Here is a 22,441-nt window from a genome sequence, read left to right as displayed (position 1 = left end):
GCAAAAGGCCATCTTCTGGCTACAATACACTACTTGCCCTATGAACTTACCACAGCTGTGGTTATCTACACAAGAGAAGTTATATTTAAACATTTCACCACGGATCAAGAGTGACCCCTGAAGCCCCATCCCTATTGCCAGTTAGTTTATTGGAGGAGTGAGCATCATTTTTTTTCATGGTGTAGTCACTGAAAGTTGCCCTTACTCTAGTAAATAACCTCCAACCAATACTGTGGCAACTCTAATTAAATTCACATGAAAAAGACAAGAAAAAAGGAGCAGGGATTACTAGGAAGAAGATTTCCCAGGGACGGGGCTGCTATAGGAATTGCTACCTCCAGTAGCCTTTAAGTTACCCGCCCACTTGGGTGTGGCCTCTTATGCTATATATGCTGATGTAAAGCACTCATCTGGCCTTTTTTTTGACTGTGAGATTCAGTTCCTGTTTCCTATTCTAGCAGAACACTGTGATCTGTGATCTACCCCTAAATAAATAACTTTTTATTATACCCAATTCTTGATAGTGTGGGATTTCTTTTTTAGCGTCTTTCTTCATGGTGGTAGGAAAGGATGTGAGAGGAATCCGGTGTGAAAACTCACTAAAACTTATTATATAAATACACGAAACTGTTAGTTAAATTAAAAAGTTGACATCCATTTCAGAAAGTTAAATTGATTTCAAATGGAAATAAATGAATAAAGTGGCATCCAAAATTATGAAGAACTTAAATGTGGTTTGATAGGAAATAATGCATCAAAACATATAACAATCTTTAGTATAAAAGGGTATTGCCCCAGACAAACAACAAAGTAGAGGAATATTAAATTTAGTAAAAACAATTCCTTCTGTGATTTTTTTTTTGGTGCTTAGAAGAGAGTGATAAATACTTGTTTCAAAGGTCCATTGCATGCTTAAGAAAAATTATTTCAAGATCACCAACTCTGAGGCATATTTTATAAAATTTCAAAATTTTAAAAGAAAAACAAGCAGATTCCTTTACTACTCCAGCAATGTTATAATAATACATATTTTTAATAAAAAATCTGCTTAACAGTGTTATTCTGAAAAATAAGATTGTTCAAGAAGAAAATGTAGTTCTGCTTTAAGTTTTCCCAAGGCTAGAAAGTTAAATCCAAGGCCAGAAACATGGCTCACCAATCAAAGGCATGTTCTGCCAAGCCTGGCTGCCTCTGTTGGGGGCCCTGGATCCTCATGGTTGGAGTAAAGAACTAAGATACATATTCTGCATTGTGGAATGAATTTATGTTCAGAAATACACACCAACTAATGAATGTACTTAAAAAATAGAAGTGGTTTCTAAGGATTTAACATGAAGTCAGATGAACTTCTAAGCATAAAGATAGAAAATAATTACTAACAGCTGATAAACAAGGCTACTTGAGAAAGCTTCTTCAGATCACTAAAAATAACTATGTAAAGATATGGACAAGAAAATATGGATATAGAAAAAGAGATATATTTATTTTATTTTATTGCTAGCTTTTATTGAAATTTTAAATAAAATATATTTTTATTGTGTTTCCTCTTTCCAACTTCTCCCAGATCCTCCGTATCTCCCTACCCTCTCAACTTTATATTCTCTCCCTTTCTTTCTCAAAATAAATAAGAAAAAAGTAATAAACATAAAAACCCCAAAAGATAAAAATAAAAACAAAGAAGCAAAATAGCAATAAAATATGCCAAAATAGAGCAAAATGAAGCAAACTGTCCACAAAAATACCACTGAGTTCACTTTGTATTGCCAAACTAAACCTAGGTACAAGGATTGTAGTAGACTGAATGAAAATGGCCCCATCGGCTTATCTGGAGCAGCTCTATTGGGAGGTATATGGCCTTGTTGGAATAGGTGTGGTTTTTCTGGAGGAAGTATGTCACTAGGCATAGGTTTTGAGGTCTCAGGTGCTCAAGTCAAGCCTAGCATCTCACTGTTTTCCCGTTGGTTGCTGATCCAGGTGTAGAACTCTCAGCTTCTCTTCAGTACCAAGTGTGCCTACATACTGCCATGTTTCCTGTCATGCTGATAATAGATTAAACCTCTGGGCTGTAAGCCAGATCCAGTTAAATGATTTCTTGTATAAGAGTTTCTACTAATCTATGTATTACCGTGAGGCTGTGGCCTACTGGTGACTTTATGGCATCTGTCTCCTTTCCAGCTACATGACGTCTTCTTGATGCCTCCTTTTTCTCTATATCTCTTCCAACCTGGCTATATTCTGCCCTGCCATAGGTCAAAGCTGCTTCGTTATTAAGCAATGGTAATACCACATATTCATAGCATACACAGGGGAATCCCACATCATTTACCTTTGTTGGTGGGGCTTCCATTCTTTGTTTGCTATTGTCAGCTTTTTGTCTTAGGCAGGTTTGGTGGATGTGTGGTCCCTGTTAGGTGGGGGGGTGGTTTCTGCAGGTCAGTGGATGATTCATAGGAAAGGAGATTGACTAGCAGGAATGGCTAGGGGAAGATCACAGGAAAGAGGAGAAACTGGAATACTCTGGAATTGGAGGTAGGGTGAGAGGAGGCGCTCTTGTAGGCAAGCTGCATCAGGAATAAGAGTGACTCTGGAGAGAGCCGAATGAAGGACCAGGAAAATAGTTAAAATCACCTAAATGTTTTGCAGCCTAAGGTAGCCACAGGGGTACCTTGGTAGAAAGTGTTTTTGCTGCTAGGTAATTTAGACAAAGGGATGGAGATGGGCTGTAAGGGAAGGCCAAGAGAGTCGGTCTGAAGAAGCTCATCTTTGCTATTTTCATGTACAATGCTTATGTTTTATCCCTGTGTCAACATGCAGATTTCTGAAGAGGAATAGCATTCTCAGAGATCTACTTCGTGAGAACAAAGAAAGTGAGCTGTAGAGAAAGACTGAAAGCATCAGGGGTCAGGGAGGCAGGGCTGTCTTGAATTTGGGAAGGAAAATAGCAGGTAGGGCTGATGAGATTGTGTGAGTAGCCTTGAAGGACAGTATTCTCAAGCTTTGTGGAGGAGCAAGCTCTGATGGCGACTTTGCAAGCATTCCCTTCTCTAGATTGTATGGAGATCTCAATGACTGACTGGAGAGAAATGTGTAACTGGAGTTTAAAACACAAATTAGTAATGAAAAATGGCTCAGGCATTGACCAACAAGATAGAGCATTTACTGAGAAAACACAGAATGTGATCTGGTAAGAATTTTCTCGCAGCTTTGGAATGCTGAACTCCTTTTTTTTTTTTTTTTTTGGCTATGCATAGTTCAGAGGGTAGCAACTCTTCTAAAGTTTCTGAGCTAGTGTTCACTTATTGATTGATTGTTCTCTAAGAAGAGGAGAAAGCATCTACATTATGGACCTCCAGAGTGTCACGGCCAATAGAATGTGTATAAACAGATGGGAATTTATTTTAAGGATTTTGCATATAAGATTGTGTAAGCAGGAAATTCAATATCTGCAGCATAGAGGAAAGCCGCAGCCTATGCCTGACAGTCATCGGTTGTTGGAAGTTCTCCTGCCTGATCAGAGCCATCTAGAATGATGCCCAGGTAATCTGCTTTAGTAAAACACCACTAGTTTGATCTCTTCTACCAAAAGCACTATTCATGTTTAAAGACATATGTAGAGGATTTTGAACTAAGTGTCTGAGAACCAGGAACTAGGCACACACAAACACACACACACACACACACACACACACACACACACACAAACACACACATACACGCAATGTCCTTTATCATGACTATAGCTCTACATTAGTCAAGGGTTGACGATGGTTGGAAATGCAGAAGGTACGTATCTCTGATGCAGCGTTTTTCTGGCTTCTGGATAGAACTCTATAATTATAACTTGCGACCTTCCATATCATTTATGTTCAATTTTTATGACATTCACGCTGTCACTGCAATCGGGCTCTTGTTGTCTTTTCTCTTCCCCCTTTCCTTTTCTACTTTTATTCTTCTAATGTGCTGCTCCTTCCTTCTACCCTGCTCAAGTCTTTAGTGCGTCATCAGCTCCACCTATAAACACCAGGACCTACCTAACTCTTCGTTTTCATTAATTTTCACAGGGAAATTAAATTCTGGCTTACTCTCTTTACACACCAATGTCTGCTGAATATTCCTTCTCACTCTGACCTTTTCTAGCAACTGCAGTTGTCTCCTCAGCATATTCACTTGAATAAAGAGTACTGCACATTTAAAATTACCAAACAATTACTTCTTTTCATATATTCTCCTTTATCCATCTTCTCCATCTTCATAAACAGCCAATGTTTGCTATCCCACTGTTCAATGAAAAAATTTTTAATTATTGATTTGTCTTGTTTCTTCGACTACTATGACAATCATCAACTTTAATATATAATTAATTTAGTTACACTGAAATTGTATCTCTCTGAACTCACTACTGCTGTTCTGTGCATGCCACAGCTATTTATTTTTTACCTATGGTGCTCTAAAGGCTCCTAACTAGCCTCCCAGGTCCTCGCTTTGCCCCAAAGTCTTCTTGCTCAGTTTTCTCTTGGTAGTTAATGATCATTAGACTAACTGTTCAAGAACATTTTTATTGTGTGTGTAAATAGATGTAACTGAGAAGTGTACTTTGCAGAATTCCATCAGCAACAATTTCTAAGTTTGAACAATGTGTTTGTGTAATACACTGTTATCATGAATGATACTTTTAAGATAATCACAGGTAACTGAAAGTTTAAAAAAATGACAATAGATGTGATACAAATTAATCCAAATACTGCTTAGACACAGTATAATTCTACACATGAACTTTCTCTGAATGTTTGGTACTTTAGCTAGAAACCACAGTTTTCTTTTTCTTTAATTCCTCCTATACCTCCCCTTTCTCTCTTGTTTCCTTAGTCTCCCTCTTTCATTTTCCTCCAATTTTGCAGAGGAAAGGCAGAGGTAATGATTTACTGATGTCTGCTGCTTCCTTATCATGCCTGACTGGACTGGAACCTTGAATATGATGGCCACTTGTTCTCTTCCCAGAAGAAGCTTCCTTGCTTCAACTAGTTCATGAAAATACAAACATCTTTCAGTATTCCTCCCTTTACCCCTCAATCCGATTGCTCATGTTTCCATCCCCACCCACCCTAGTCCACTCACAAAATCTCTTCTGGGAGTCCCACCATGAACTCTTCTTGTTACAGAGCCTCTCTGGGTCTGTGGATTGGAGAATAGTTACCCTTTATTTTACAGATAATATCCACTTGTGAGTGACTACATACTATGTTTGTCTTTTTTTTTTGGTCTGGGTTATATCACTCAGTATGACTTTTTCTAGTTCCATCCATTTTCCTTAAAATTTCCTTGTGCCATTGTCTTTAACAGCGGTGGAATACGCCATTGTATAAATGTAGCACATTTTCTTTATCCATTCCTCTTATATGTTGAGGGGCATATAGATTGTTTCCAGGTTCTAGCTATTATAACTAAAACTGCTATGAACAAAACTGAGCAAGTGTCCTTGTGGTATGATTGAGAACCCTTTGGCTATAAGCCCAAGAGTGGAGTAGATGGGTCTTGTAGTAGATTGATTCCATGATTTCTGAGAAACTGCCACCCTGACTTCCAAAGTGACTGTACAAATTTGCACTCCCACCAGCACTGGAGAAGTGTTTCCATTGTTCCACATCCTCCTCAGCATGAGCTGTCCCCTATGTCTTTAACCTTAGCTGTTCAGACAGGTGTAAGATGAATCTCAAAATCATTTTTTCATTTTCCTGATGACTAAGGATGTAGAAAATGTACAGTGTTTCTCAGTTGTTTGATATTTTTCTGTTGAGAATTTTCTGTGTAGATTTGTACCTCATTTTTTAATTGGATTACTTGGTTTGTTGATATGCAGTTTAACTGGAAAGGGGGGGCATTTCTGGTCAGGAAAAACCTAGCACAAGGGCATCTCCCAGGAACCTAAAGGATGACTCCAACCAAGACTCCTGGCAGTAGTGGATAAACAGCCAGAACTGCCCATCTCTTGTGATCAGATTGGTGCCTGGGCCAATTGACATCAGCGAGTCATCATCCTGCAGCTGATGGAGGCTGTAGAGGCAGATGTAGATCCACAAGCAAACATTAGCCAGGAATCCTGCAGAGGAGAGAGATAAAGGAATATAGGAGCCAGAGGGGTCAAAAATACCTCAAGAAAGCTCACAGAATCAATAACCTGGTGCTTAGGTGTTCACAGAGACGGAACCGACAACCAGAGAGCCTGCATGGGACTGACATAGGCATTCTGAATGTATGTGACAGTTGTGTAGCTCAGGCTACTCATGGGACTCCTAACAGTGGGAACAGGGACTGTATCTGACTCTTTTACTGGCTTTTGGGACCCTATTCCTCATGCTGTGTCACCTTCCCCAGCCTTAATACAACGGGAGATACTTAGTCGTACTGAAACTTGCTACGCCCTGTTTTGTTGATATCCATGGGCGACCTGCCCTTTTCTGAATAGAAATGGAGGGAAGTGGCAAGGATGGACTAGGAGAAAAGGAAGGGAAAAATGTGACTAGGATGTTAAAAAAAATTAAAATTAAGGAAATAGAAAAAGGAAAATACAAACATCCTGTCAGTTTTTTTTTTTCGGGGGGGGGGGTCTGGGTTATATCACTCAGTATGACCTTTTCTTGTTCCATTCATTTTCCATAAAATTTCCTTGTGTCATTGTTTTTAACAGCGACGGAATACTCCATTGTATAAATGTACCACATTTTCTTTATCCATCCCTCTTCTATGTACTCGATACTCATGTTTCCTACAACTCTGTTTCTTTGGGCTAGCACCTCGGATGCAAGTAAGCATACAACCTACAATTGTGTTCTGGAAATCCATGGAAGAAAGAACTTATCTCATGTGTCCTTATTCCTGTACCTCAAGTTCAGCAGTGTGAGCAGGCAGGAGGTCAAAGGCTCAGGGAAATGAGAAGGATTTGTCTTGTCTGTTGACTGATCACTTCCTCTGTAAATTAAGGAGCACCATGGCTGAGGCCAATAACTTATGAGGAAGTCTTTCAGTCAGGAAATTCTTTCTTTCCCCAGTCTTTCTGCAGTAATGATGTGGCTTAAATGATGAATACTGAAGTGATGCCTTTCTGAAAATCACATTCACTTGCTGTAACTTCAGCAGGTAGGGCTTTAGGAAGTAGCCACAAGCTCAACCAGCAGCAATGTCTGCAGTAGGTCAATTACAACAACATTTTTGGGAGTTTGGAAGAGGGTCAGAGTTGGGCTGCTTAAAAGATTTTCATCAGCACTCAGTTGCAGAAAGAGAAGCACAGAGATTCTTTTTTTCTTGTTAGGGTTGCATCTGTTCAGTGAGTATGTGCTGGCTGATATCGGACATGGTGAAAGAGTAGGACAATAGAATGCAGATACAAAAGATGCACAGCCTTGTTCAATAGCTGGGGTTGGTTTGCTCCCTAATAGGGCAATGATTAAGTGAGGAGGAGATACTGACTGAAACAACATAGAGTCTGAGATTATCATGATGGTAGTCATTGCTAAACAAAGTACAACATGGAGTTGGAAAAGCATCTCCTTAGTGCTACAGGATATAATTATCCCCTTCAAGACTTTAGAGTGGAGACCCTGTTTCCTCGGGACTGTGCCTGGTGTCATAGCAATGAAGTGGACAGGAGAGAGACAGAGTAGGTGAGGATGGGTAAGAGCAGACATAGGGGCTCATATACTTAGTCACTCCAGAGACCCAGAGATACTTGGACCCAAGTTTCAAGTGTTTGAGGAGAAACACGAGCGTCTAATATTAACATCAAATAGGATTTTACATTAAATATTTTTGTTGGCAACCATTTTAAAATTGTAACAATATTTTAAAATAAATTTTAAAATTTTAAAATAAATATTTTAAAATAAATTTTAAAATTTTAAAATAAATATTTTAAAATATTGCTGAAAAAAGTTTTATTAGACTCTTCCCTTCCAGGTCCATATATTTTCATCCAAATTACTTTCTGAAAATATAGAAGAAATTCTCAGAAATTCACACTGTTCCTATGTATATCACTACACAGTTCCCACTGTGAATGGAATGGAAGCATTGCTGCTCTCTGGTCTCAACGACACCGTGACCTGGCCCATGCTGTTCTTTTGTGATATTCCCTCCTGAAATATTCCTGCTCCAGGTTTTCTGGTTTCTCTCTCCTCTCTCTCTCTCTCTCTCTCTCTCTCTCTCTCTCTCTCTCTCTCTCTCTCTTCCCTCTCCTTCTCTGTCTCTCTCCTCCCCCTCTCTCCTAATATTCTAAACTCTTTGCATCTGAAGGCCTTTGGTCATGTTCTATTCTGTGCTTACAGTACAGTCCCAAAGACTGACACAAAGCACATGTTTTCCATCATTTTGCAATAGTTAAAACTTTTATTTGTGGCTGAGGATTGATTAAAAGGGTAATTATCCATTAGATTTCAGCTAAAGGGAAGAGGAAAGAGAATAACTGAAACTTTTGAACTCACATGGATATTAACTGTACAGATTGCTTCCTCTTATCCAGGTTCTGTACGAGGCACAGTAGTAATGTCACCTGCTTAAATTTTTTTTTAGCAAGCTTAACATGTAGCTCTTTACAGTCTCCCCTTTCAGATGAAAAAACTGGGAATTAGAAATACTCAGTCATGTGCCCAAGCTTCATAACCAACATTCATCCTGTCTTTTCCAGATGACCTTGACTGAAACAAATTAGTCTGTGACATTTTATGTCTAAGCAATGACTGAAGATAAATCGATAAATCTTAAGGAACTTGAATTTGGTTCTACTTCTGGCAGACAACTAAGAGAAAAGAGGTGTTGCCATTTAGAGGACATATAAAATCAAAGGCTTTGCCACTAATAGTCAATAAAATTTTCACAATGCATTTTCCATGGCTGTTCTGGACAGTTTCCAGCTAGATCAATTAGCTTTAATGCCTTCAAATGTCTCCAGCACTTTAAGTTTCATAGTATACTTCAAGTGTCCATCTAATTTGTAGGTCATTACTGACAACGGACTGTGAAAGTCAACTTTGTTCAAGCTCCAGAACATAACGTAGTGTAAGGAGAATGAAACAAATAACTTTTATAAATTGAAGAAAGGAGAGAAACTCATGATGATGGGAAGGAAGAAAGGGTAGAGGGAGAAACACATAATAACCAGGTGAGATAGCTAAAAAGGAATAAACAAAGCCAGTGTAATTTAAGCACAATCATCTCTTAGCAAACACATACTGCATTTGGAATTCTTTTTATGCTTTATGTCTGATTCTACAAATTTGTAAGTGCTAATTCAATCACTAAACAATTCAATGAGACTAGTAATATTCTCAAATTACTTATGTTAAAACTGAGGAAATTCACATGCAAACACAAAGCAGAATGGATATCTAAAATAATCCTAAGCAAAACCAACCAAACAAACAAAAAACCAAAAAATGTTTTTGGTTTCTGCTACCTGATTTCAAATTACACTGTAGAGCCATAGTGACAAATACAGCATATTACTGACTCATTTCCCAGAAAGGTAAATCAATGAAATAGATTAAAAACCAAGACATAAACCTATTCTAACATTTCCAGCTAATATTTGAGTAACAAGATTGTTAGAAGCATACATTGGAAAATAAACAATGAATTTAAAAATAGTATAGGAAAAGTGGGTTTTCCACTTACAGAAGAATAGATTTAAACCCATTGTTTCTGTTGTGCCCAAGTTGAGAAGCCCAGAGAGACCACTGGAATCCAGTCAAGTCCAGAATGCAAAAGTAAGGTTTATTTCTTTGCGCATACAGTCCAGCTAGCTAGCAACGGTTCCCACACTGTACAACAATCAATAACAATAATAAATTTCTACTTTAATTGAAGCCTGATACATTGAAATTTAAACAGTAAAATATAGGGTAAATACTTTACTACACAGGCATAGGCAAGAATTTACTCTTCAACGAAAAGAAATAGTCCAAAACAATGACAAACATCACCACAAGAAATTAAAAAGCTCTCCTAGCAATGGAAACAATTGCAGAGTAAATAGACAGCTTTGGGACAGGCAAAGTCCTTGCTAGTTGTGACACAGATGGATTTGAAGTTGTGTATACATAAACATTAAAAAAACTGAAAAAAATAAATACACACACACAAACCACAAGTCAAGAAAGGGACTATTGAACAGAAAGCACTTAGGAGAAGATATATATACACACACACAATGTTTCTATTTTTGTTTTAAATTCTCTGTTCACTTTACATACCAAGCACAGCCCCCCTACCTTCCCTAACTTTGCCCTTTTTCCACCTCCTCCCAACCTCACCCACCACCCACTTCTCAGAAACTGTAAGGGCTCCTCCCATGGGAAATCAATGAAGTCTGACATCTCAAGCTGAGGCAATACCAATGCCCGTCCCCCGTGCCTGCTTCAAGGCAAGTAAAGCATTGCACCACAAAAACAAACAAACAAAAAGAGATGCCCAATCATACTACAAAAGCATTTGTTCAACTATGTTCATAGCAGCATTACTTGTAATCACCAGAACCTGGAAACAACCTAGATGCCCTTCAATGGAAGAATGGATAGAGAAAGTGTGCCACATAAACGCATTAGAGTTCTACTCAGCGGTAGAAAACAATGACATCTTGAATTTTGCATGCAAATCGATGGAAATAGAAAACACTATCCTGAGTGAGATAACCCAAACCCAAAAATACGAATATGGTATGTACTCACTCATTAGTGGATTCTAGCCATAAACAAAGGACATTGAGCCTGTAGTTCGCGATCCTAGAGAATAATAAATTATTCTCTAATAAAGTGAACCCAAAGAAAAAAACATATATAGATCCTCCTGGAAACTGGAAGCAGAAAAGATTGCCAGGCAAAAGTTGGGCACACGGGGTGTGGGTGGAATGGGGACTAGGGGAGAGGGGGAGAGAGAAAGGAGAAGGGGAGGATTGGGGAGAGCTTGGGGGAGTGGGATGATTGAGATGGAGGAAGGGCAGATACGGGGACAGGGAAGAAGATATCTTAAGGGAGCCATTTTAGGGTTGGCAAGAGATTTGACTCTAGAGGGATTCCCAGGTATCCACGAGGATGTCCCCAGCTAGGTCCCTGGGCAGTAGATGAGAGGCTGCCTGAGCCGGCCTTGTCCCGTAGTCACACTAATGAATATCTTGAATATCACCATAGAACCTTCGTCCAACGATGGATGGAGATAGAAACAGAGACCTACATCGAAGCACTGGACTGAGCTCCCAAGGTCCAGTTGAAGAGTAGAAGGAGGGAGAATATGAGCAAGGAAGTCAGGACCGCGAGGGCTGGTCCACCCACTGAGACAGTGTGCCTGGTCTAATGGGAGCTCACCAAAGCCAGCTGCACTGGAACTGAACTAGCATGGAATCAAACTGGACTCTCTGTGGCATGGGAGAATTGTCTGTATTCTGTCAATCATATTTTAATAAAACGCTGATTGGCCAGGCAGGCAGTATAGGCTGGAAAGCCAGACAGGAAGTAGAGGTGGAACAAAGAGACTGGGAGTATTCTGGAAAGCAGGAAACCCCCTCCGCAGTTCTGCCCAAACCACTGGAGAGGAAAGATGTAAGCTGCCCTGCTGGAAAAGGTACTGAGCCATGTGGCTAACGTAGATAAGGATAATGGGGCAACATAAGTTATAAGAGCTAATAAGTAGCCTGACCTAATGGGCCAATCAGCTTTATAATTTATAGAGATCTCTGTGTGATTGATTTTCTCTGGGACTTTCCAGCTGTGGGTACTGAGCGGGAACAGATACCCCAACAAGCTGACTGTCATGCTACAAATGGCGCCCATAGAAATTTTGAAAATACCTTAACTTCAGAATTTGGATCTAAGGATATGATACTTTGGAAAGGAGGTTCTTCTTTTGTTTTCACAGAGGATGAGACCCTGTGGATTGCTTCTATCCCAATATGGTCTGATAGACCATGTCCTCACAAAAGGTTGCTGTGAACACCCTCAAAAATTTATTTCATTCAACTGCCAACTGAGATGTACCTAGCACGCAGGTTTTACAATGAAAGACCCGATTAACAATGCCCCTATAAGCAGGAAGAAGTTTGGAGAGAAATAACTACGTCCATATTCCCAAACATTGTTTATAAATGTTCTTTTACATTTAAAAGGGGATATGATATAGATATAAATAATTTGCATTAGTATGGATTTTGAGGTCAATTTTATTATATGTATATGTATTTCTGATCTTGATTGAGGTATTGTGACTGTGTAGTTCATTTAAAAATGCAATGTATAATTAAAAATATAGGTTATTAATGGATAATCAATAATAGTCAAGCTTGTAATAATGTTAGTTTGATTTTCTAGATGTGCATAGATATATTTTAGATAGGCATTCTTCATATCTTTCAAAGACTACAGAACATGGCATTTAATGTTTTAATAACTTACAGCTTTTCATGACAATGAGACACATCTGCTCCTGGCAGCACCAATGAACTTCAAGAGGAAGATGGGCATCGAAGAGGCTCCTTATGGAGTCAGTTAGCCATTTGGGCAAGAAACTGCTCTTGTCTGGACTGATGCATAAACTGGACACAGAGAACCCAAAGAGAGAGGACTGCTGAACTTGCCTAAGGGTGAGATGGTCTTTTGTGATTCCTGATTCATGAAAGAGTCTGCAAGACATTCTGCAGGACACAGCAGATAGTGACTGAACTGCCTTTGAAATTTCCTGCTTCATGGAAAAGTCTGCTGGATACTATGGGCCTGTAGGCTGAAGATGGATGCCCTAATGGTACAAGGAACTTTGGGTGACTGTACAGGCAGTGAGATGTCTCTGTCATTTCTAGAGTTTTGGAAGTTGCTTATTTCTTGTTTACTTAGGTAATATTATATCCTTCTGGAGTCTTTGATAGAGTTGAAGAATGGATAGATAGTTATAGTTTTCCTTAGTTATGATAAAAGATAAAATAGATATAAATATTGTAACTGTAATTCTTGCTCGATAACTGTTTTGTTATATGTAATTTTACTATGTTAAAGTTAAAGCCTTCCTTTGTGTTTAAACAGAAAAAGGGGAAATGATGTGGAAGGGTCTTCTATCTATTGCTATTTTCATTGGTTAATAAAGAGACTGCCTTGGTCCTCTGATAGGACAGAAAATTAGGTAGGCATGGTGTGGGAGAATTGTCTGTATTCTGTCAATCATATTTTAATAAAATGCTGATTGGCCAGGCAGGCAGGGAAAGCCAGACAGGGAGTAGAGGTGGAGAAAAGAGACTGGGAGTATTCTGGGAAGCAGAAAGTCCCTCCGCATTCCTGCCCAGACCACCAGAGAGGAAAGATGTAAGCTGCCCCACTGGAAAAGGTACTGAGCCATTATGGCTAACATAGATAATGATAATGGATTAATATAAGTTACAAGTACTAATAAGAAGCCTGACCTAATGGGCCAATCAGTTTATAACCTAATGTAGACTTTGTGTGATTTTTCTTGGGAGTTGCCGGCTGTGGAGTACTGGGTGGGACAGAACCCCAACAAGCTGGCCCTCATGCTACATAGGCAGAGTAAACAGAACAGAATGCTGGGAAGAAGGCAATGAGGCAGATGCCATGGAGTCAGCCACCAGGTCAGACATGCTGAATCTTTTCTGGTAAGCCACCACCTCGTGGTGCTACACAAATTATTAGAAATAATTATTAATAATTATTAAATAATCTTAAATAATTATTAAATAATTAAATAATCTTAAATAATCTCAAGATGTGAGAGTTAGTCAGTAACTAACTCTCTAGAGATAATGGGCCAGGCAGTGTTTAAATAAATACAAGCTGTGTGTTGTTATTTCTGGGGCTAAGCTAGCCGTGTGGGAGCTGAGCGGGATGAAAAACAGGCCTGCCCGCAGCTCCTCACTACAAATGGCGCCAACGTGTGGATAACTGAATTCACAGAAAGCTTGAGAAAGCTTGGGAAAGAATAGAGTAAAGCATGTTTTCTTGGTAGCAGCAATTTCTTGGGTCTGCTCTGCTTGCTAGAGGCAAGCAAATGCTCTCATCTAAGAGAGCCTTCCTGACTCAGCTTTAGCTGCAAAACCCTGCAGTTCTTTTAAGAGGTCCTGCCACGAAACACTTAAACGGTGTTGGTGAACAACTGAATGCATGCTTTTCGGTTTTCAGCCGTAGCAGGAAAAAAGCTGCACTGTTTTAATATGCCAGCTTTCTGGGTTGTCCTGCCAGGACAAACTCTGACTCTTTTAGGCAGGCAGTCCGACTGAATGTGGTCTGTGAGCAGAATGATACAGCTTGCTTGCTGGCAGGGACCTTGAGGCACCACAGAGTTGTGGCAAGAAAAATGGCTCCAGTGGTACCTCCGCCATGAGACTGGAAAGCTAAGGAATGGGCTGGATTCAGCTATAAAGCCATGGCTCTAATATTCTCTTTAACAACTCATGTAGTCAGAAAAAGAGAAATATACAGTAAAGAGAGATTCAAAGACGAAGAAAACCTCTAAATGGTTTACAGTGTGCTAAAAATATTTTCAGGCTAAAAGGTTAAAGTCATTAAAAATAAAAAAGAAAGAAAGGGAGATATAGGGTGTGGTGGTACAGACCTTTAATCCCAATGCCTGGGAGGCAGAGGCATATTGACCTCTGTGACTTCAAGGGACAGAGGTAGAGATTGACCTCTGTGATTTCAAGGTGTGGTAGCATACACCTTTGAGCCCAGCACTGGGGAGGCAGAGACAGAGGAATCTCTGTGAGTTCAAGGACACCCTGGTCTACAGAGTTATTCCAGGACAAAGAAATATACAGAGAACCTGTCTCAAAAAGCCAAAAGTTAAAAGTAAAATTAAAAGAAATAGATGTTGAAATAAAGCCGCATAAAGGTGGAAAATACACAGAGAATCTTGATACTGTATATTATTATGCTCTCTTTTAATTGTTTGAATGCTGAGGAAGGAGTAACAGTCACCAAAAGACATTTGCTTATAAACGCTGCAGAATTAATCCAAGATAGGTATTTTGAAAATACATTGGCTTCAAAATTGAAGTCAAAAGGTATGTTACTTTGGAGAAGAGATTTTGCTTTTGTTTCCAACAGAAAATGAGAGGCTGTTGATTCATTCTGAGTTAAGAAAAATCAGGTTCGAAAAAGGAAGACCACCTGAGAAATCTCCCATAGGAACAGATGGCCCAGATGACAGAGTTCTACATCCAGAACAGATTTGAGACTGCTGCCTGAGATGATCAAGATTCACAGGATACTCCAGTCAGGACTTGATTATAACTATAAATTTTCTTTAGGTCCCCATAAGATCATCAGCGCCCCCAGCCAGCAGGAAGTAGCCTGAAATACTACACCGATATTCCCAACAAATGGACTATGGGTATTTTCCTTTGTTTTAAAAAAGAGGGGAATGGTGTGGGAGAATTGTCTGTATTCTGTCAATCATATTTTAATAAAACGCTGATTGGCCAGGCAGGCAGTATAGGCTGGAAAGCCAGACAGGAAGTAGAGGTGGAGCAAAGAGACTGGGAGTATTCTGGAAAGCAGGAAGCCCCCTCCGCAGTTCTGCCCAGACCACCGGAGAGGAAAGATGTAAGCTGCCCTGCTGGAAAAGGTACTGAGCCATGTGGCTAACGTAGATAAGGATAATGGGGCAACATAAGTTATAAGAGCTAATAAGTAGCCTGACCTAATGGGCCAATCAGCTTTATAATTTATAGAGATCTCTGTGTGATTGATTTTCTCTGGGACTTTCCGGCTGTGGGTACTGAGCCGGAACAGATACCCCAACAAGCCGGCCGTCATGCTACATCTTTGAATGTGGCTGACAATGGGAGCTGACTGAGAAGCCAATGATAATGGCACTGGGATTTGTCTCTACTGCTTGTACTGGCTTGTTGGGATCCTAGTCTGTTTGGAAGCACACCTTCCTAGGCCTGGATGGAGAGGCGAGGGCCTTGGACTTCCCACAGGGCATGATACCCTGCCCTCTCTTAGGACTGGAGGGGGAGGGGGAGGAGGAGGAAGGGAGGAAGTGGAACTTTTGTATGGTATTATTTATAAAGCAATAAAATATATAAGCATTTCAAAAAAATTAAAAAGGGTTCCAAGAAGCTAGTTGAGGCACCAGGGACATATCCTGGTTCCACCACTAGGGGCCCCCTAAACAGACAAAGCACACAATAATTGTCCACATGCAGAGTGCCTAGGTTCCATGCAGATTCCCTATCTGTTGGCCCAGAGCCAATGAGCTCCTGTGAGCTCTGATCTGTCTATGTGTATGTCTGTATCACGATCTTGAGTCCACTGCTCAAAGAATTCCTAATCCCTCTCTTCGACTGGACTCCCAGAATCCGGCCAGGTGCTTGTCTATTGACCTCTGCATCTACTTCTTTCAGTCACTGGACAAAGACTCTATGATGATAATTAGAGTATTTACCAACCTGATTACAGGACAGGACCATTTCAAGCACCTTCTCTACTATTGCTAGGTGTGCTAGCTGGGGTCATTCTGGTGGATTCCTGGGAAGTTCCCTAGCAGCAAGTTTCTCCCTAACACGGTAGTGGTTTCCTCTATCAAGACATCTTTCATTGCTCTCCCACTCTGTCCCCACCCCAACTCTCCTATCCCATTCCCTCATGTTCTCATCCCCATCCCCTCCCCTCTACTATCCCCTGTCCCCAGTTTATCCAGGAGATCGCATCTACTTCCCCTTCCCAGGGTGATCAATGGATCCCTTTTGAGGTCCTTCTTGTTACCAAGCTTCTCTGGAGATGTGGACCGTGGTCTGGTTATTCTTTGCTTTACATCTATTATCCTCTTATGAGTGAATGTATACCATGTTTGTCTTTCTGCGTCTGGTTACCTCCTTCAGGATGATTTTTTGCTAGTTCCATCCATTTGCCGGCAAATTTTATGATGTCATTGTTTTTTACAACTAAGTAATAGTACAAGTAGATTTAAAAAAAACTCAAAATAAATCCAGTTACGTTGACCCTTATAGAGGAGAAAGTAGGAAGTAGCCTTGAATGCAGTGGTACAGGAGACCACTTCCTGAATTTAACACCAGTAGCACAGACACTGAGAGCAACAACCAATAAGTAGGCAAAGGACATGACTAAATACAACAAAATGGCAACCTACAGGAGGGGAGATCTTCACCAACCCCACATTCTGATAGATCTCCAAAATATATAAAGAACTCAAGAAACTAAACATCAAAATACCAAATAAGCCAATTAAAAAGTGGGGTACAGATCTGCATAGAGAATTCTCAACAGAAGAATCTCAAATGACTAAATGATATTTAAATAATTGCTCAACATCCTTAGTCATAAGGGAAATGCAAATCAAAATGATTCTGAGATACCATTTTACACCTGTCAGAATGGCTAAGATCTAAAACACTGATGACAGTTTATGTTGGAGAAAATGTGTGCAATAAGGGGAACACTCCTCCACTACTGGTGGGAGTGGAAACTCGTACAGCCTCTTTGGATATCAAATAGTGACTTCTCAAAAAATTGAGAATCTATCTACCACAACACTGAGCAATACCATTCTTGAGCATACACCCAAATGATGCTCAATCATATCAGAAGAACACTTGCTCAACTATGTTCGTAGTAGTATTGTTTGTAATAGCCATTACCTGGAAACAATCTAGATGCCCCTCAACCAAAGAAAGGAAAAAGAAAATGTGTTACATTTACACAATATACATATTTTTTAAAAGCGTTCATTATACTTAACCTTCAGAAAAATTTAAATTAAAACAACCTTGAATTATACCTCATCTCAGTCAAAACGTCTTCATCATCAAAAAACAAACAAACAAACAAGTGACAACAAATGCTGAACACAGATGCAGGGGAAGAACACTTATTCACTGATGACTGGAGTATGAACTGCTATTGTAATCCTGCCCATAAGCATGGAAGGTTATAAAAGGAAATAACTAACTTACGACCCAACTCAGCAGCTCCTGATCTATAGAGGACTCTATATCCGGTCACAAACATTTCAGACACGTGCTTGCATATCAAAGTTTAATATCCCCTCTCCTATCTGTCTTTCTGTCTCTGTCTCTCTTTCCTCTCTCATTTTACAGACATGTACACACCAATAATCTCCCTCACACCCTTTAGTTAGAATTTAGTTATCAGAAAGAGTATTTTAGGAAGGTGGAGGGAGCAACTTATAAAATGGGAAAGGAAGCTACTGAGAGTATAAGAGTTCCTGGTGAACACGGGATGGGAAAATAGATGGAGAGGAATATCAAGAAAATGTATGCCTAAAAATGCCGCAGTGAATCCTAATACTTTGAATGCTAGTGAGGTGGTTTTCCTTTGGTCATGGTGTTTTATCACAGCTGTCGAAAAATAACTAAGATAGCTATTTAAACAATACAAATAATGAATTAAAAGAAAACCGAGGCAGACAATTTAAGTGGCTTGCTTGACACATACAGGAGGTAAGCAAGAATTAGAATTCATATGTGCTGTATTCAGGCTTTGTAGTTTTGAAGCAAAATGACATAACTTTAATGGCTGACATAACTGCAATGGCATGACCAGCCTTGGTTTTCTATCATGGAGGTAGTGGCACAGCAGACAATTGTTTTATTGTCTCTATGGGGCATTAACTAAGTCAGCTAGCCTCTAAGGCATTTCACACTCAGATATCAATGATAAATGGAATGTTGTAAGGGATACATTCCATTGTGATAAATAAGATGTTATGTATTATTTCAATATAAGCACTGCAAAGCTTTCTGTGCATATTGAAGTAGCTCTCCTTTTCTCTGGGTAAAAAATCAATGAAAAATAGGGAATAATGTAACATTAACAGTGAGCCTTAAGTCCAGAATTGATCTGAGACAAGAGAGCCCAGGAAGGCCTTTAAGAAATTCTTATCATGTGCAGGAATGAACCAAAATCTCCCCTAGTAACAGAATATGAGCATGGTACATTGTAAACTTGGTCAATCAGGTCTCATCTGCCACACTCAATGGGAGAAAAGGCAGAGGAAATCCATGCAGACTTCTAATTCATATGATCTAGGCAAATGAGATCACATACCATTCTTACAGATTTTCTCTAAAATACTGTGACATTTACATTAACTTTGATGTCTTAATGTCCCACAACTCACTTAAAGACAGAGGTTAATGTCTCCCAAAATCACGCAGTCATGCCTCAGTGCCATGGCATAGAAAGACAGGCTTGGTCACATAAGTAAAGACATGTTCAATTACCCTGCATTTTGTCAAGTAAAGTAAAATGGACATTATGCATGCTAAGTATGGGCGTCACCTTGTAGAGCAGTGCTGTGGGAATGCCAGCAGACTAGAGGCGTGTGCACTCTTTACTTCTGCATTTGTAGCACATGAAACCATGTCCTAAGTGGTTCAGTATCTTAAAGGCTATTGGCTTGACATTGAGATGGAGGAAGCACTTGATGGTGCATTGCCTGGAAAGCAAAAAGAAACCCAAGAACCAGATCCTGCATATGAAGAAAAAATGCAAACAGACTGAGCAAATAGATTTGAGTATTTATTAAAGCAGTTAGAGCTGTTTGCACATTTCATTTAGCCTGCAACTCACAAGACTCCAACCAGGGTTCCTGCAGGCAAAAAAAAGGTGGGAAAAAAATTTCTCTCAGTCAGCAGCTACTGACACCATAGAACAGAGCAAGAGGAGGACGAAGAGCTATTAACAGAAAACTCAAATAATCAATGTCTGTGCTCGATTTAAAAATTCTCCATCTTATGTAAAATAGGGTATTGAGAGATTATCAGGTTAAGGATTGAGTTGGCTCATCTCTCTGTATGTAAATGATATCAGTGGTATCCTTGCAGATGCAATGGGTTTAGCAAAAACACTTCAAACAGTCTCTCTCCTTGGGTGCATGAAGCACAATAGAAATATTTCTGGTCCGCATATGATTTTGTTTCCCTTGTCTACATTGCATAACTGGATTAGTGAATTCAAGAGATGTCTACCAATAAATAGATCTATTTTCTTGATAGGAGATAAAGAGTAAAGTGCTGCATTTGTCAGGGATGTTTTATTATGAGGGGAGTGAAATGTGTGCGTCACATCTTATGAAATGCATATTAAAGAGAAGTCTGTTTTCAGAAAATATAACTGGAGATACTTAGTTATAGACGAAGCTCACAGGATAGAAAATGAAAAATCTGAATCGTCAGAAATAGCGAGGGAATTCAAGAGTACAAACCGACTGTTGCTAACTGAGTTGCCTCTTCAGAACAACTTACATAAGCTCTGGTCACTCCTAAATTTTTTGTTGTCAGATGTGTTTAATTCAGCTGATGACATTGACTTTCTGGTTTGATACAAATAATTGCCTTGGAGATCAAAAGCTCATTGAGAGGCTTTTGAATGGTTCTGCATCCTTTTCTCCTTTGTCAAATTAAAGCTGATGTCGAAGAGTTTGCCTTCAAAGAAGAAGTAAAAATCTATGTGGGTCTTAGCAAATGCAAAGGAAAGTGTATACTTGGATTTTAATGAAGGATATAGACATATTAAACTCAGCAGGAAAGATGGACAAAATGAGGTTATTGAACATTTTGATATAGTTGAGGAATTGCTGCAATTATCCATATCTCTTCGCTGGAGCTGAACTTGGCCCACCTTACACAACAGATAGGCATCTAGTTACCAACAGTGGCAAAATGGTGGTATTAGACAAACTGCTCCCTAAATTAAAAGAACAAGGTTCAAGAGTACGAATACTCAGTCAGATGACAAGGGAATTAGACTTTTTGGAGGATTTATGCATGTGGAGAAATTATGAGTACGGCTGATTGGATGGGCAGACACCCTATGATGAGAGACAAGACTCCATCCATGCATACAATAAACCAAATAATAAGCCAAATAGCACAAAGGTTTGTTTTTTTTTCTTTTGCTAAGCACATGTGTTGGTGGTCTGGGCATCAATCTTGCAACTTTTGATGTAGCTAATTTTATATGATTCAGATTGGAATTCCAAAGTGGATCTTCAGGCTATAGACCAAGCACCTACAATTGAACAAACAAAGAATGTCCAGTGTTTAGCTTTATAACTGATAACACTGTAGAAGAAAGAATAGTAGAGCATGCCGAGCTAAAACTCAGACTGTATTCGATAGTCATTCAACAAGGGAGGCTTGTGGATCAGAACCTGAACAAAACTGGGAAAGATAAAATCCTTCAAATGATTCGACATGGACCACACATGTATTTGCATCTAAAGAAAGTGAAATCACTGATTAAAATGGTGATGGTATTTTGGAAAGAGATGCAGAGAAGATGGCAGAGATGAATGGAAAGCTCTCTAAGATGGGTGAGAACTCTCCTGGAAACTTTACAATAGATGCAGAAGCTAGTGTTAATAACATTGAAGGGGAAGACTACAGACATAAACAGAAGATTGCATTCACAGTGTGGGCTGAACCACCTAAACAAGAAAGGAAAACCAACTATATTGTTGATGTATACTTCAGGTAAGCTCTCCATGTTAGGGAACTAAAGCACCCAAGGCACCCTTAACCTCCTAAACAACCAAATGTTCAGAATTTCCAACACTTTCCTCCATGTTTATTTGAATTACTGGGAAAAAATTCCTTATTACAGAAAAACCATTGGGTACAAGGTGTCTAGAAGTCTTGACCTACCTAGCACAGCACAGGCACAGAAGGAAAAATAACTTAAAATTGATGAAGCAGAGCCCCTAAATGATGAGAAACTGGAGGAAAAAGGGAAGCTTCTGACACAGGGGTTTACTAATTGGATGAAGAAAGATTTTAACCAGTTTATCAAAGCTCATGACAAGTGGGATCATGATGATTTTGAAAATATAGCTATAGAAGTAGAAGGAAAACCTCCAGATGAAGACATTGCATACTCAGCTGTGTTCTGAGAAAGATGCAAAGAGCTCCAGTGTAGATGAGTGTGATTATGGCTCAGATTGGAAGGGGAGAGGCAAGAATTCAAAGAAGAATAAGTACCAAGAAAGCACTAGATACCAAGATTGGATGGTACAAGCACCCTTTCATCAGCTAATAATATCATATGGTACTAACAAAGGAAAAAACTATACTGAAGAAGTTTATTTGTATGCTGCAAAAGCTTGAATTTGACAAGGAAAATGTGTATGAGTTACAAGAATACATTTGAAACTCCCATCAGTTCAGATTTTGATTGGTTTCTGAAGTCCAGGACTGCAATGGAGCTCCAAAGGGGGTGTAACACCTTAATTACTTTGATTGATAGAGAAAATTTGGAACTAGGAGAAAAGGAGAAGGAAGAGAAAAAGAAAAAAAATCAGAAAAGGGTATCTTGTGGGTGTGGTTATATCTGTGATGCTCAGGTCACTATCGGCCCCAGGGTGGCAGTAGCTAACAGGACTCACAGCTGGGAAGATTAATGATTACTTTTCTCCTCTG

At 39.4% G+C, this 22,441-nt stretch overlaps 1 pseudogene; it reads left to right on the top strand.

The window, feature by feature from the left end:
• Positions 1-3,764: 3,764 nt before the first annotated feature.
• LOC125393540 (SWI/SNF-related matrix-associated actin-dependent regulator of chromatin subfamily A member 5 pseudogene) lies at positions 3,765-22,422 on the top strand (annotated as a pseudogene).
• Positions 22,423-22,441: the final 19 nt, after the last annotated feature.

Source organism: Myodes glareolus, chromosome 7 (genome assembly GCF_982192425.1).
Source record: "Myodes glareolus chromosome 7, mMyoGla1.1, whole genome shotgun sequence".
NCBI lineage: Eukaryota > Metazoa > Chordata > Mammalia > Rodentia > Cricetidae > Myodes > Myodes glareolus.
The sequence above is the reverse complement of the archived record's forward strand: the minus strand, read 5'-3'. Positions and strand labels throughout refer to the sequence as shown.